This window comes from Furipterus horrens, unplaced genomic scaffold, assembly GCF_987537825.1.
Source record: "Furipterus horrens unplaced genomic scaffold, mFurHor1.1.pri manual_scaffold_16, whole genome shotgun sequence".
In the NCBI taxonomy this organism is placed as follows: domain Eukaryota; kingdom Metazoa; phylum Chordata; class Mammalia; order Chiroptera; family Furipteridae; genus Furipterus; species Furipterus horrens.
This window is the reverse complement of record NW_028327186.1, coordinates 1,815,550-1,828,578: the sequence shown is the minus strand read 5'-3', so window position 1 is coordinate 1,828,578 and position 13,029 is coordinate 1,815,550. Positions and strand designations below refer to the sequence as shown.

The window sequence follows — 13,029 nt, the reverse complement described above, 5'->3', positions numbered from 1 at the left end:
TGATGAAAGTATAAATTATGTCTTTGAACAGCAGTTTGGCAGTGACAATCAAAATTGAATGTGTAAAGCTTATGAAATGATGTAAATTATTGCTGCAATTTTTATCTGTTCCAACTCAGATTTACAAAAAAGAAAGCATGTTAAATAGAATGTAACATCCAGCAGCTGAAATACACATCACTAAAAGAAATTGTAATGATTATAGCTTACGATGAATATAATTTAAATACTGATAAATTCTTAAGTGGGAATGTTTTGAGTTGATAGTTAAAATTGTCATTTTTGAACAAAAATCAAGTAATTGTGTGTTAATAGGTGTGTCCATATGCCTCCAGTTCTGCCACTTGGAGAACGGGATTGTCCTGTCATTAAAGAGTTGGGTAATGACCGTTCATTATCAGTGTTAATATAATGGAGATTGTTGTGACATCTTTTCTGAAATTTCTGTACATGTGCTAGTTATACATAGTAAGGCATTGCTCGATACCTGGAGTTCTGTAGTGCTACCTGACAATCTAAAATGATGATACGAATCGTGGAAGAGAAAGTTTTCTGCAGGATTATGGCAAAAACTTAAATGTGCGGAGAGATGGAAAAGGAGGACTGCTTTTCCTTTCTGGATTAGAAAGGCATTTCAAAAGGAACTTAAAAAACAAGGAATTTTAAAGATATAACCACCTTGTGCCTCTCTTCAGTCTTGCCTGTCAACATCTCAGGAATATTGAGCAGGAGTGTCCTGCTTTGTATTCCCATTGCCGTGATGAAAGGTTTTTGAGGGATGAAGAAGAGCACGTGGCTTAGACCAGTGCAGCCGAGAGCTGTACAGTGTAATAAAGAGAATCGGATCACCCGAGGAAAGAAGATGGGAGAGGATAGATAACGTTTGAGGTATGTGCCAAACAGACACGTTTGGGTTGACAGATGGGCGGGACCATAGGCACGGAAATATTCTCTTGAGTGGTTCACTTCCATGAGACACATAGTTATCACCGAAAGGTCTCTTGGGACTGGTTGGGATTTATTCTTAAGAGTATTTGGAGAATGGATTATGTTGTCCCTCTTTTTTATGTTCTCCCTTTTATTGTAGTTAATTCTGTGAAAAGCATTTGATGTAGGGCTTTATGGCATTACGTCATTAGGAATTAGCACAAAAACACTTCCATATTCTTTGTATTTATGGTAAAGGTGGTGGGAAAAAGTGAAAAGTTTTTAAAATAAGTTGCCTTTGGGGAGTTATCTTTGCTGGTGTTGAATGATCTCCATTCCATATGTAAATTGACCCAAATTTGTGTCCTGGTACCTCATTTGGATCTCACCGTGGCTGTTTTGTAAATGTCTCAGGTGAATATGATGAAAGAAGCATACTTGCAGATACTATGAGGACAGCCAACATCAGGAGCATCTGTCTTCCTGCGGGGTTCCTTTACGCCTGAACTACAGCTGAACCCCAGGTAAGGAGATGTTGGGAGAAGTGCTGTTTCAGGAGGATGACGCAGGTATCTATTGCGCACATTGGGATTTTCAACCGTGCCTGAGAACTAGTGAGTAATTTGTTGTTTAAAAAGGCAGTTTTACCAAAGAGCATATGCAGAATGTAGAATTATTTCCTTCTGTCAATTAATTTCCTTATTTGTGATCAAACCTGGCTACATAACTAGTGTTATGAAAGAAGTGCTAAATTGTATTTTTGCATCTATAGTTCTTGTGATAAATAGATGTCAAAACAGAAAAGAGGGTGATATTACAAAGTAGTCAAGTCCTGGCTGACCTCAGAGTTGAGTCAGCTACAAGGTTGATTCCTGAGCCATTGTATCTTGAGTTAAATTTGCAACAAAGTTCAATATAAGCCTCTACTTCCCTGCTGCCTCATTTGTTTCAACAGTATGGTGTGTATACCTTGACCTTACAATGTTCCTTTTCCCTGTTAGGACCTGATAGTTCCAAGAATCTACACTTCTTGCTGTTTTGTTATTAATCTCAAGAATTGGTATCAGCGCCCTCTGTGGAAGTATTCCTCACTCCAGTGAGCTTCACTCCCATCTCTGGTCCGGGAATGGATAGGATGGAAGACGGATGTCTGCTCCTTTGATTCGGGGAGGGGCACTTCAGGAGGCAATAGTTGGTATTCTGCTTTTATTTATCCTTAATGGATTTTGGTAGCAGCTGGTGGGTTTTGAGGTCTGTTCAGGTTAGTTATTGCTGAGTAACAAATAATCCTGGAACTTAGGGGCCTAAAACACTATTGTGTTACTTCCATTGATCCCATACTTGAGCACTTCAGATAGTGCTGGCGTACCTGTGGGAACAACTGGGAAGACCCAGGGCTTGAGGGGGGTTCAGACAGCTAGAGGCTGGGCTGGGTCTCAGCGGGCCTCTCCCACATCAGGCTGGGAAGGCAGGCATGGTTCAGGCTTCCACAGAGCGCCCCCCACAGCTAGATTTACAGAGTGAGCAACACTAGTGTTAGAGGACAGACAGCATGCCTTGGGACAGTGACATGTTTTTCTGACCTGGCTCCAGAAGTCACACATTACTTTTGTGATGTCCTGTGGCCCCCAGTGTCCTGTAGCAAGCCCTCATTCTTGCAGAGATGCTGTTATCTAGATGCCTCATTGTCGGAAATGTCTGGCGATACATGGTCCCAAATCATTTTGTTCTTCCTCTTGTTACGGGATCAGCCATTTTTCCTGAAGATCCCTGGTTCTTGCCTTCAACTTTGACCCACATGCTACTTGTTCATAGTAGAATGGCTGTTGCATTGCTCAAAGAATCACTCATGCTGACCTGATAAAGGATGTGTCTGATCTGCTGTCGTTTTCCCTACTATGTCCACGCAGGTGATGATGACTGAACAGGAGCCCATGCCCTTGCTTCTGCCACCATCTTCAGACCAAAAGAGTCTTCATTAGATGTGGAGATGCCTCTTTTGTGCGTTGCCGTGGACACTCCCTGAAGACCAGAAACATGGGACTGAGAAAGCTCGTGTTGGGAAGTGGCCTGAAGGGTGTCACGGAGAGACTTGTAAGCAGGCATGTTGGCTGTTTCCATTGTTGCTGTTGGACTCAGTCCCAGGAGACGGATCAAGGGAGCCCTTACTCCCAGGACGCCTGGGACATGGCGTGGCGGGCTCTGCCCGTGCGCCCATGAGCGCCGAGTGCGCGTGTGGTTCAGCCCACCGTAGGGTGAATTTGAAATGTATTCATTAAAAGTTACCTTGTGATTTTAGAGGACGTAGAGAGTTGAGTATATAGTCAGTAGTTCTCCTTCAAGTGCCTTCACTTTACTTCTGATTTTTCACTACCCAGTGTAGAGGTTCCCTTTTCTTTTCCAATTATATTTGACATTCGGTATTTGATTAGTTTTAGGTGTCCCCGCATAGTGTTAGACAATCATATATACTTTAAGTGTTGCCCCCGTATTTTAAGTACCCCCCTGGCAACATACACAGTTCTTACAATGTTACTGCTTCCTACGCTGTCATCTGTTACAGGAGTTTTGGGTTGTGATGATGAACAAATTGATAGTCAAGTAGTATTTGGGGCCCAGTTACTGGCTACATGTTTGCCATGCAGTACGCATATTGTTCTGTAACTCATTTTGATTTTGTTCAGCTAATTTCTTGAACTAATTTTCATTAATCAGCAGTCCTGGGCCTAAAGATAAAGATACCCCCGATTTTATATTTTGAGTCAAAATGGTAGCTTTCCCATAATCGTAGGTACTCCTCACCAACCTGTTTACCAGTGTTTGTTTGAGAGTTAAGACTGTAAAACACAGCATTTTAATTTTTAACAGTGTGATAATAGAGATATTATTCTTCCCATCATTGTTCAGCTCAAGTCATTTTTAATTCTTAATTGCCATTTGTATTATTTCATTTTCTTTTCCAGTTCCTTGGATTATTAGTATTTTTGTAACTGGTTTCTTAAGAGCTCATATGACTAAAATGTTAACCATTTCTCATGCATTACAAATGAAATACCATGTTTTTGTTATTTTACTGTGCTGTTTTATTTTTGGTTGTAAGAACTTGTGTATTGAAATATAATCATTTCTGTTTTATGCCTTTTGTGTTCGTGTTTTTCTTTAAAAACATGTTTACATTGGTATCATACATTTTTTGTCTATTTCCTTCTATTTTCATCAGTTATTTTGTCACTTTATTTTCACATGAACCATTGCTGCGGTTTTACAGCGTTACATACACACAGTGTTCACCCTGACCCTAAGCCGTTAACCACTTGTTCTAAAATCTGTCAGAGGAATCCTCACATTTATATGGCTGACTTTCTGTGTTTCTTCTCTTCTATTAATACTTCAAAGATACTGATGCTTGTTATTCTAATCTACTCCATTGAGTTCTGTCTCATTTCTCTTCTTTTTCAGAACACTCCCTGTCTATAATCGCACTTTTTCCTCTCAATTGCTGGTTAAAATTATTTTGCAAGTTGGAAAATGCGCAGTTTTATTTCATGTGCGCCAAATTTAATAGATTAATTAGGAGACAGTAAATCTCTTTAAAAGTGAGCCTTCTTATACAACAGGTATGTGTGTTTTTAATCAAATTTTTGTTGGGATGCTGCTACCATAGGTTTTATTACTACTGTTCAGGCATTTTGTAGTTCTGTACTGAGGGATTATAGATCTAGAAATGAAAGTCCTCATGCTTTTCTGATGCTATGTCATTGAAATTCCAAAAATACATACTTCCAGGATACATGGCAACAAAAAGCACCTTTTGTTATTTGATAATATTAATCTTGCTGGTTTAAGGTTTGTTTCCTTACTTGTAGGTTATTTTAGGAAGTTTATGTTTTATTGTGTATTTTTAACCAAGTTTGTTTTACAGGTTTATTAATGTCCATGTATTACAGTTGATTATATTGACTATTATAATTGCTGATTAGGTTAACTATTAACTTGCATTGTGTGTATACACACTCCCCTATTATAATTGTTAAAATTTTATTGGCAGTTTCTGAAGAGGTAATTCTCAGTCTTATTTTGATAGTTTTGTCAGGGTATTATATGTGGTTTACTGTAACTAAAATTTTTCATGTATTTTTGGTACAGGCAGGGAAAAAAGGTTTAGTATTTAATTTTTGTTTTCAAATTGTGGCTTAAAAATGTTGCAGATCAGTCTAGTTTAAAACATACTCTCCAGTCTTCCTCCTATATTAACATGTTTCATGTACATGATGCAATTACTAAACCAGGAACTTTATAACTATGTATTTTTGGCCACTCCTTTCATAGGGTCCCACATTGCATATAGTTACTAAAATCTATTAATCTTTGACTTGAGACAGTTGCCCATTTTTCTTAGATTTTCATGGATTTGACACTTGTGAAGAATCTCATCCGTTAATGTCCTTCAGTTTGGGTTTGTCTGACCTGTTTTGTCATTTGAGATTGTGCATTGTTGTCAGGGCTACTGCAGGGATGTTCCTTTTTCAATTTATTGCTAGGGGCACATACTGTGATGACAGGTGGCTAGTGATGCAACTTAGATTAGGGAAGAGCAAATGCCCTTTCTTATACTTGAAAATGCTTATTTCAGCATTGCTTTTGTTTTTTGCCTTAAAATAATGCACTATGGTGTTTGCCTAATTGTGCTTTTTGAAATAATTTCATTTGTACCTTTTATTAACTGAAATTGATTTTTTAACTATGAATAAGTTATTCTCTGTAATTTTTTCAATTATTTCAATGTGGTCTCATGGATTTTTATAATTTTTCATTAGATTTTTGAGAGACCGTTTTTGTCCTAGTTGATCATAAATTTATTGGTGGATTCATGTGTGTTCCCTGACCAAGGATCAAACCTGCCTTGGCTTATATGGACAATGCTGTAACCCGCTGAGCAACCTGCCAGGATCTCACGGGTTTTTTTCTTCATCTTGTGGATAAAATTCATTACTTTTTGTTCTCAAATTGTCCCACATTTGACCATTCAAGTCTCCTTTAAGATGAGCTCTGTATCTTAACAACATGTCGATATCCTTCCCTGAACTTTTTGGCCACATAGTGTCCAAGTTCATTTACCTTTCTTCAGTTTTGACATCGGCCATTTCCCTGAGGGTCCCTGGTTCCTTAAGGGGATTGGTACTTATAGAGCAAGATACTTACCAACTTTTTAAAGGGCTGCATAATATTCCGTTGTATGCATATGCCAAGTTTTATCTGTTGATAAACACTTTGAGTAATACAGCTATATGTGGCCATACACATTGCGAATGATGCTGTTGTAAACACTGGTAAATAAAGGTCTCCAGTCCCTGTTTTCATACCCATTGGTAAGATAATAGGAGTAATAATATTGCTAGGAGCCTTAATTTCATGTATAACTAATATTTTAAAATTTTATTAGATTTTTGGGGTGACATAAAATCATGTTCCATTCTAAACTTTTTATTAGAAGTTTTTTAAACATAAAATTTATCAATATTTTGCCATATACTGAAAATTACAATCACCATTGTGTTTGAGATCGAAATTTGTATACAGATCACATAATTAAATAACTATCATGTTCCTCTTGGTAGCTGTAATTCCTTAATGTTTTAAAATAAGTCCTCGTGAAAAATTTTCAGTCGTTCCAAAGATTATGGTTTGAAGCAGTCTGGACCCGAGTTGTTATTAACCTGCATTCTCATCTAGACTGTTTTTATCTCAGCCTGGGCCATTACTACTAATTTCTTCCCACCTGTAAATCTCTTAACCTGTTAATAGGACAATTTATCTAATTTTTGTTCTGTGAATATTTTTATATATTTGAGTTTTAAAAAATAACAATTTTCATGTGTTGCAGTCTTGGTTTTTATCCCCCGGTGTCTGTAGTGTACTGAGTGCATTTCTGTAAGCTGCTGTGGCTGTGGCGATCTCCATCCGCTGAGGTTCTGTCTGTGTCAGTCATGTCGCACATACATGCACACATTTATATAATCGTTCATAGGCTACATACTGTCATAAATATAAACATGTAAGTTTATGTGGATCATAACAAGAACGGCTCATATCAGAACTTGCGTTAGGGGAGGTGAGTAAGGTGCACTGCCCAGTGTATAGTGCTCTGTATGTTATTGTTACGATGGGTCAGCCATGAACTTGCCATGTAACTAATAAGACTATTGGTGATGTCCTGACCTTAACTTTTAAAATTTCATTTCATGTAGAATGTCTGACCATGATTTAAATTTTTCATGAGCCCATTCTCATGGGATTTCTTAAACATATCCCAAATAGAATCGTAATGCATTTCCATTTCTCCATCTCATGCAAAAGAAATTACCGAGACCTAGTTTTCTTTTACAATTTTTTCAGAATGTAGGCTGTTCTGTATCAATATCTGGTGAGATCAGTCTTCAAGCATAATCATAAGCCTGTTGAAAAATATATAAGGTGATCATTTAAAAGTATCAGAATAGAATACCCCCTAACACCTGTAAAATATTTTCTTGTTACCATCTTGTGTTGTTTTAAGTAGTTATGTTCACATCAGCACTTAGGGTCATGTATTCTTTTGCATGTTTTTTGTTTGTTTATGGTTTGACTCTGCAGATGGTCTTAGTTTTTTTATTTTTAAAGTTATTTTTCAAGGATATCAGGCTACTTGCCCTGTAAAAGTTGCATTTTTTCTAGATATAGTACATAGCATCCTTGTGGTAATCTTTAATATATTCCTCAATTTTCTGTGGTAGCTTTCAGTACCTTAATTTACTGGTTTTATTGATCATTTATAGGCGTATTCCCATTGTATCTCATTTTATTATAAGATAAAGGTATGATTTATATTTCTACAGTATTTAATCATTCAGCTCAATTTTGACAGCTTTTAATCTATGAATCATGGCATCTTTCACTACTTGCATGTTTGCTATATAAATAAGTAAAATAACACAATGAGTTAATTTCACTTAAGTTTATAATTCAAAATGGTATATAGGATGAATGCTTATGTCTCATTGTCAGTTACAAAATAAGGAATTTGGTGTCTTCAGGTCTCCAAATGTAGTTAGAAGAAATTCATATACTGTATAGTCTATGAAGACAGAACTACAAATCGATAATTTTGCTAATATAACACTAGTAATGCAATTATGAAATCGAAGCAATAGACTAAAACTAACTTCTAACAATGAGTAAAATGTACATTCAGTTAATACAATTCAGTTGTACAAGTTGAAGTTAGATATATTGATTTTTTTCACCATTTCTAAAATCCCATCCGTTTATATGTAGTATATGTGCCAAATAACATGGTTTTTATTTACCTTTTATGTAACTTTGTTTACTTTCCCTTTTAAAAGTGTTGATTACATACTCACTTGTTATCTTTACTCATTCTGACTAAATTGCTTTGGAAAGATGCGCTTTAGTGTACCTTTGCTTATACTTTAAAAAATAGTTTTAAATACATATTTAACTTCTTAACAAGTTACAGATGTCATTTTGATATTTTGAAAGTGAAAGACAATGACATTCCATTTCCCTATGTAAATATCAAAAAATTGATTTTAACTGTAAACGTTGAGTTCCTAAACCTAAGTGGCCACTCTGATATTTTTTCACTTTGTTTTAAAACTTTATAATTTTCTTACAAGATACATACTTTTATTGCTCAGTTTCCTCATCAATACAGAGGGGACAAAATAATGCTTTCGTCTCAGGGTTCCTAAGTATTAAATGCCTTATACAGCTATAAAGGGCCTGGCCTGGCTCAATACAGTGCCTTTTTTGTGCTTGTAATAAGTGGTAATTTCAGCAACATTGTTAGCAGGTTATTCAGGTGGGTTATGGCATTTGGTATAGAGTAGGAATGGAAGAGGAAGTTGGCTGTGGATTTCAAATGTTAATAAACTTTAGAAACATGTTAGTGGCCCATGAATCCATGAATACAGAATAATTGGCAATAAGCCAGTTGAGAAAATAAAGTCCAATCAAGTTATCTGCAATTTTTGGGGGTTAGGGTTAGGGAGGAGCAATTCTAAGTGAAACTTTACAGCAAAGATACAATGAACAATTGAACTATCAGGTTAGCAATTTCAGATGTTTGGAGTCTAGCAGAATCTGATTTTGGGAATATAAAACGTCCATGGATTGAAATTAATTTCGAGTAAATTAATCTGCAGAAAATCCAAAGTACATTTTGTAATATGCAGTTTTATAAAGAATTGATGAATATAACATAATTTTTAGGTATGCTTGGAAAAGAGGATAGAGTTGGTGTATTGGAAGTGATGGTAACAAAGTTGTGTTTAAGTTTTTATCATAACTAACTGGCTTTGTTTCTCGGGTCGTTGCTAGCAACCGAAAGTCCTATAGGGCAGAAAACGGTTTTGTTAAATACGACCAACTCTAGTGAAGTCACAAGAATAATTTTCTCTAATCTCCATATTTTAATAATTTGGAATTTTTAGGAGGTAGGTCGAAGTGAATTTTATCTTGTGTTTTATGTTGGTCATTTACATATATCACAATTTTTCCATATTTTCCACAGTTTTAACTGAGGTGGTACCAGTTTAAGAAGTGAGACCTCTTAAGATGCTGGCATTTCTGTATCCACATTCTAGTACTTATCATTTCTGTGGACTTTTATCTTCAAAATTGCTGGTAAGAATAATCAGTAACATTGGTGTACTGTTTATTTTTGACCACTGTGATGGGGAGTCCCTATTTTGTTCATAATATTTTAAAATCTGAAACCAGATATGAATTCCATAAAACATGATTGTCAGATTGTAGAGTGATGGCAAGTTATGTACCATAGAAGGTATAAAAGGCTCTTAGTTTGTGATACAGTGTTTATGTGTAGATTGTATAGATTGTGATCACTGCAGGTACCTACTGTCACCATAGAATGTGATTATCTAGACTATAATTCCTACACTCAATTTTAAATTCACTTAAATATTTAATGTTTTAGAGTGAATCCATTAATGTTGAATGGAAAAGGGGAGAAAAGGAAGTCAGGCTGGTGGGGGAAAATGTGAAAGGGGTTGAAACAGGACATCAGGAAGCATGTCAGTTAGGAAGTAGAATTGGCCCCAAATAATGCGGGACAAGAAGTTGCATTTCGTGTCTAGATGCATGCTTCTAGTGTTGCTGATATCCGTGGGTAGACAGGGTGGAAGTCAGTTCTTAATACTTTCATTTGGTGAACGAATGAAGATGGTTCAAATATTTTCAAGCATTCCTTTTTTTCTTTATCTCACAAGCATCTTCTATAAGCAAGGACCAAAGAGATTTTGACCGCAGGTAAGAGCGTTAAGGTTTATATTCTGATTTTCAGATATGCTCTTGGCTGTATTGATTGATGATGGATTAGATTCTTAACACCATATTTCTGTTTTCATGAAACCTATTATGTGGTGTATGTGGTTATTTTGAGGTTACAGTTTAACCTAGGATTTGAGTTTTCTTGTTAATCCACAAGACCAAATAAAATCACAAATGAAAATACAAGGAGTTTTTTTGTTGTTTTTTAGAGTTAGTGCCATCAGAAATTGCTCAAGAAGTTGAAGGCAGGGAGAATAGATATGTGGATATTCCTAACAGGGTTTGGATTTTGGAAATATTTCCATTAAGTACTATGATTTGCAGAGCATATTATTAATATATTTTACTATCATTTTATTTTTAATCCTGAACTGAAATACAGTTACGAATCTAGTGACACAGGTAAACGCTCGCTTAAAGAATGCATTTGGTTGAATGACATGAAAATAATCAGGAACGGAGGATGGGTACTCGAGGGACAGGAAAGGGGCTGCGGAAGGAGAAGGACGGTTGTACCGTTTTTTTGCAGTAAGTGTGCCTAGGCTTTGTAGCTTGGAGATACTTAGCATCAGGATGCTGGGAGTCGTGGTCCGTGGAGTAGCAGTAAATCCCCGTCTTGGAGATGACATCCGTGCGTGGCGAGGCAAGGCTCTGGGATGAACATGTTGCTTTTCATCTGCAGTGTCTCCCTCTGTCCTCTCCCAGGTCGTGAACACGCGGACAACGGCATCCTAGACGCCTGCTGACGTGGCTGCACCCGCAGCATCCCCCCGATGCTGCCATGATCCCCTCTTTGGGAAGCTCACTGTGTCTTTGTTTCTCAGGAGTAGGACTGACCTGCTGTTGGGCAAGTAATTGCCTGGAATGTTGTTAAGGACTTCACTGTGCTCTCGATATATCACATGATCTCGTCTGTTGTTTAATTTACCCTCATTGCATTTTTGAAGTCCATGTCTTCATTTCCCAGTGGGAGAGAGCTATGGGGGTGGTCAGTGTCATTGTGTGGCCCGTGGGCGCCTTGGTTGTGCCCCAGACAGCAGCCAGCCTTTCTCACAAGCTAAGTGTCTCCCACATGCTGGCGCAGAGCCGTTTTTAAGAGACTGATTCAAATGAACAAAGGCCACAGTTTTTAGCGAGGTTCCAAACCAAGATCCTTTTATAACATGTGTCACCTGCAATAAACTAGAGGCTCGTTCCTATTTTCACTGGACCTAGTAGATGTTCTAGACTAGGGTTTGGAGCTGAGCTCTTGCCAATGCCAATGCCCCATCATTAGACTCGACAGCCCTCACCGTTCACATCCTGGAAGGGAGAGCCAGTCCTCGCACTTAACTGGGAGCCATGGTGACACGGTCTTACAGGATCTAGTTCCGGTATTTTCGTGGTATCACCGACATTTTCCTCTTTGGGGTTGCAGTGAAAAGTGCAAGGTAACATTTCACTGTTGCCTCCATTGCACTGTTTAACATAGGTGGCTGAGTTCGTTGTAAGGTTCAGCTCTGTCCGCGGGGAGCTCCCAACTGCATTGCCCAGCCGGTCTCAATAGACCCGCTTGACACCAAGGACGTTGAAACAGGGCTGCCTAGAAGTAACGGGTTTTTAAACAACTCAGAGCAGTTTGGTCATTCATTGTCATCTTCCATTTCTAACTGCTAGGGGAGACAATAGTTCACCAGTGTTTTAGTAGTCAGTAACTTTTCTAAGCTAATACAAGTTTACTTTATTTTACAAACAGGCCATCATTGTGTGTTGTTTCACAACTTTACAATATATTGTGGACGTATTTTCAAACCAATAAATGTAACTTACCTACAGGATTTTTTTTTTTTTAAGTACCTATATATCCTAATGGGTCCATCCATTGCTGTTTGGGAAATGTGAGTTAACTTCATTCATTTTTGCTGCTGCATATAATGTGATGTATATAATTATTGATATTCATGCCCTTGTTCTTCTGATTATATGAAATAGGTTTCTAGATGTGGCAATTGGACTTCATCAGTTCTGCATGCCTTTGATTTCCGTCGATACTGTAAAATCACCGTTGAAGTGTTTTCCCGGCCAGCGCACACCTGTGGTGTGAAGGCCATGCTGATTTTCCTAAGAACTTGAATGTGAGGGACACTATCGATCCTTTAAGATTTTAGCCAATCTAATAGGTGAAAATACTACTTTTAACCTAAGTCTAATTTAAACACTAAATGCCCATGGATAAAATATACCAAATAGTGATAAATGACTTATTAACAAACAAACAAACAATAGCTAGCTTTCCTTTTATCACAAGAATCATCCTGGGCATCAGAGGCATTGACCTTTTCAAAATAAGATGCTTCTTGGAGGTTCATAAACTTCCTGAGGATACTTTATGCTAGTGTTTATTTCTGTGACTTTTTCTTTAGAAATAATTTTATATTCAGAGTTTCAAGAATCATACAGAGCCCCCATATACTCTTCAAATCGATGTTTTCCTACAGTATTGTGTTCTCTTTCTCTTCCCCTCCCTTCTTCCGTCATCCCCTCCTCCCCGGCCCTCCTCTCATTTGTTATGATTTGATGAATTATTTGTAAAATGCAAATATTGTGCCTCTTGAACCCAAAACACTTTAGCATTCACTTTCTAAGTGCCTGGGAATCCTCTTATATTAGCCCTGGTAGAGTTTTATAAATCATGAAATTTATCAGTAGTACAAATAGATGACTTTCGTATGTGGTCCATAGGCAGATTTTACCAGGTGGTCTAGTAATGCC

The 13,029-nt window shown here is 37.3% G+C and overlaps 2 long non-coding RNA genes across 2 annotated transcripts; both read left to right on the top strand.

Annotated features, from left to right (window-relative positions):
- The first annotated feature begins 1,230 nt into the window (after positions 1–1,230).
- LOC149991981 (uncharacterized) lies at positions 1,231–3,459 on the top strand. Its single transcript, XR_016508469.1, has 3 exons — positions 1,231–1,451; positions 1,929–2,118; positions 2,838–3,459. It is a non-coding gene; the product is annotated as an uncharacterized LOC149991981 (long non-coding RNA).
- A 933-nt stretch (positions 3,460–4,392) lies between these two features.
- On the top strand, positions 4,393–11,037 carry LOC149991980 (uncharacterized). The gene is made up of 4 exons (XR_016508501.1): positions 4,393–4,544; positions 9,500–9,612; positions 10,218–10,257; positions 10,984–11,037. It is a non-coding gene; the product is annotated as an uncharacterized LOC149991980 (long non-coding RNA).
- Positions 11,038–13,029: the final 1,992 nt, after the last annotated feature.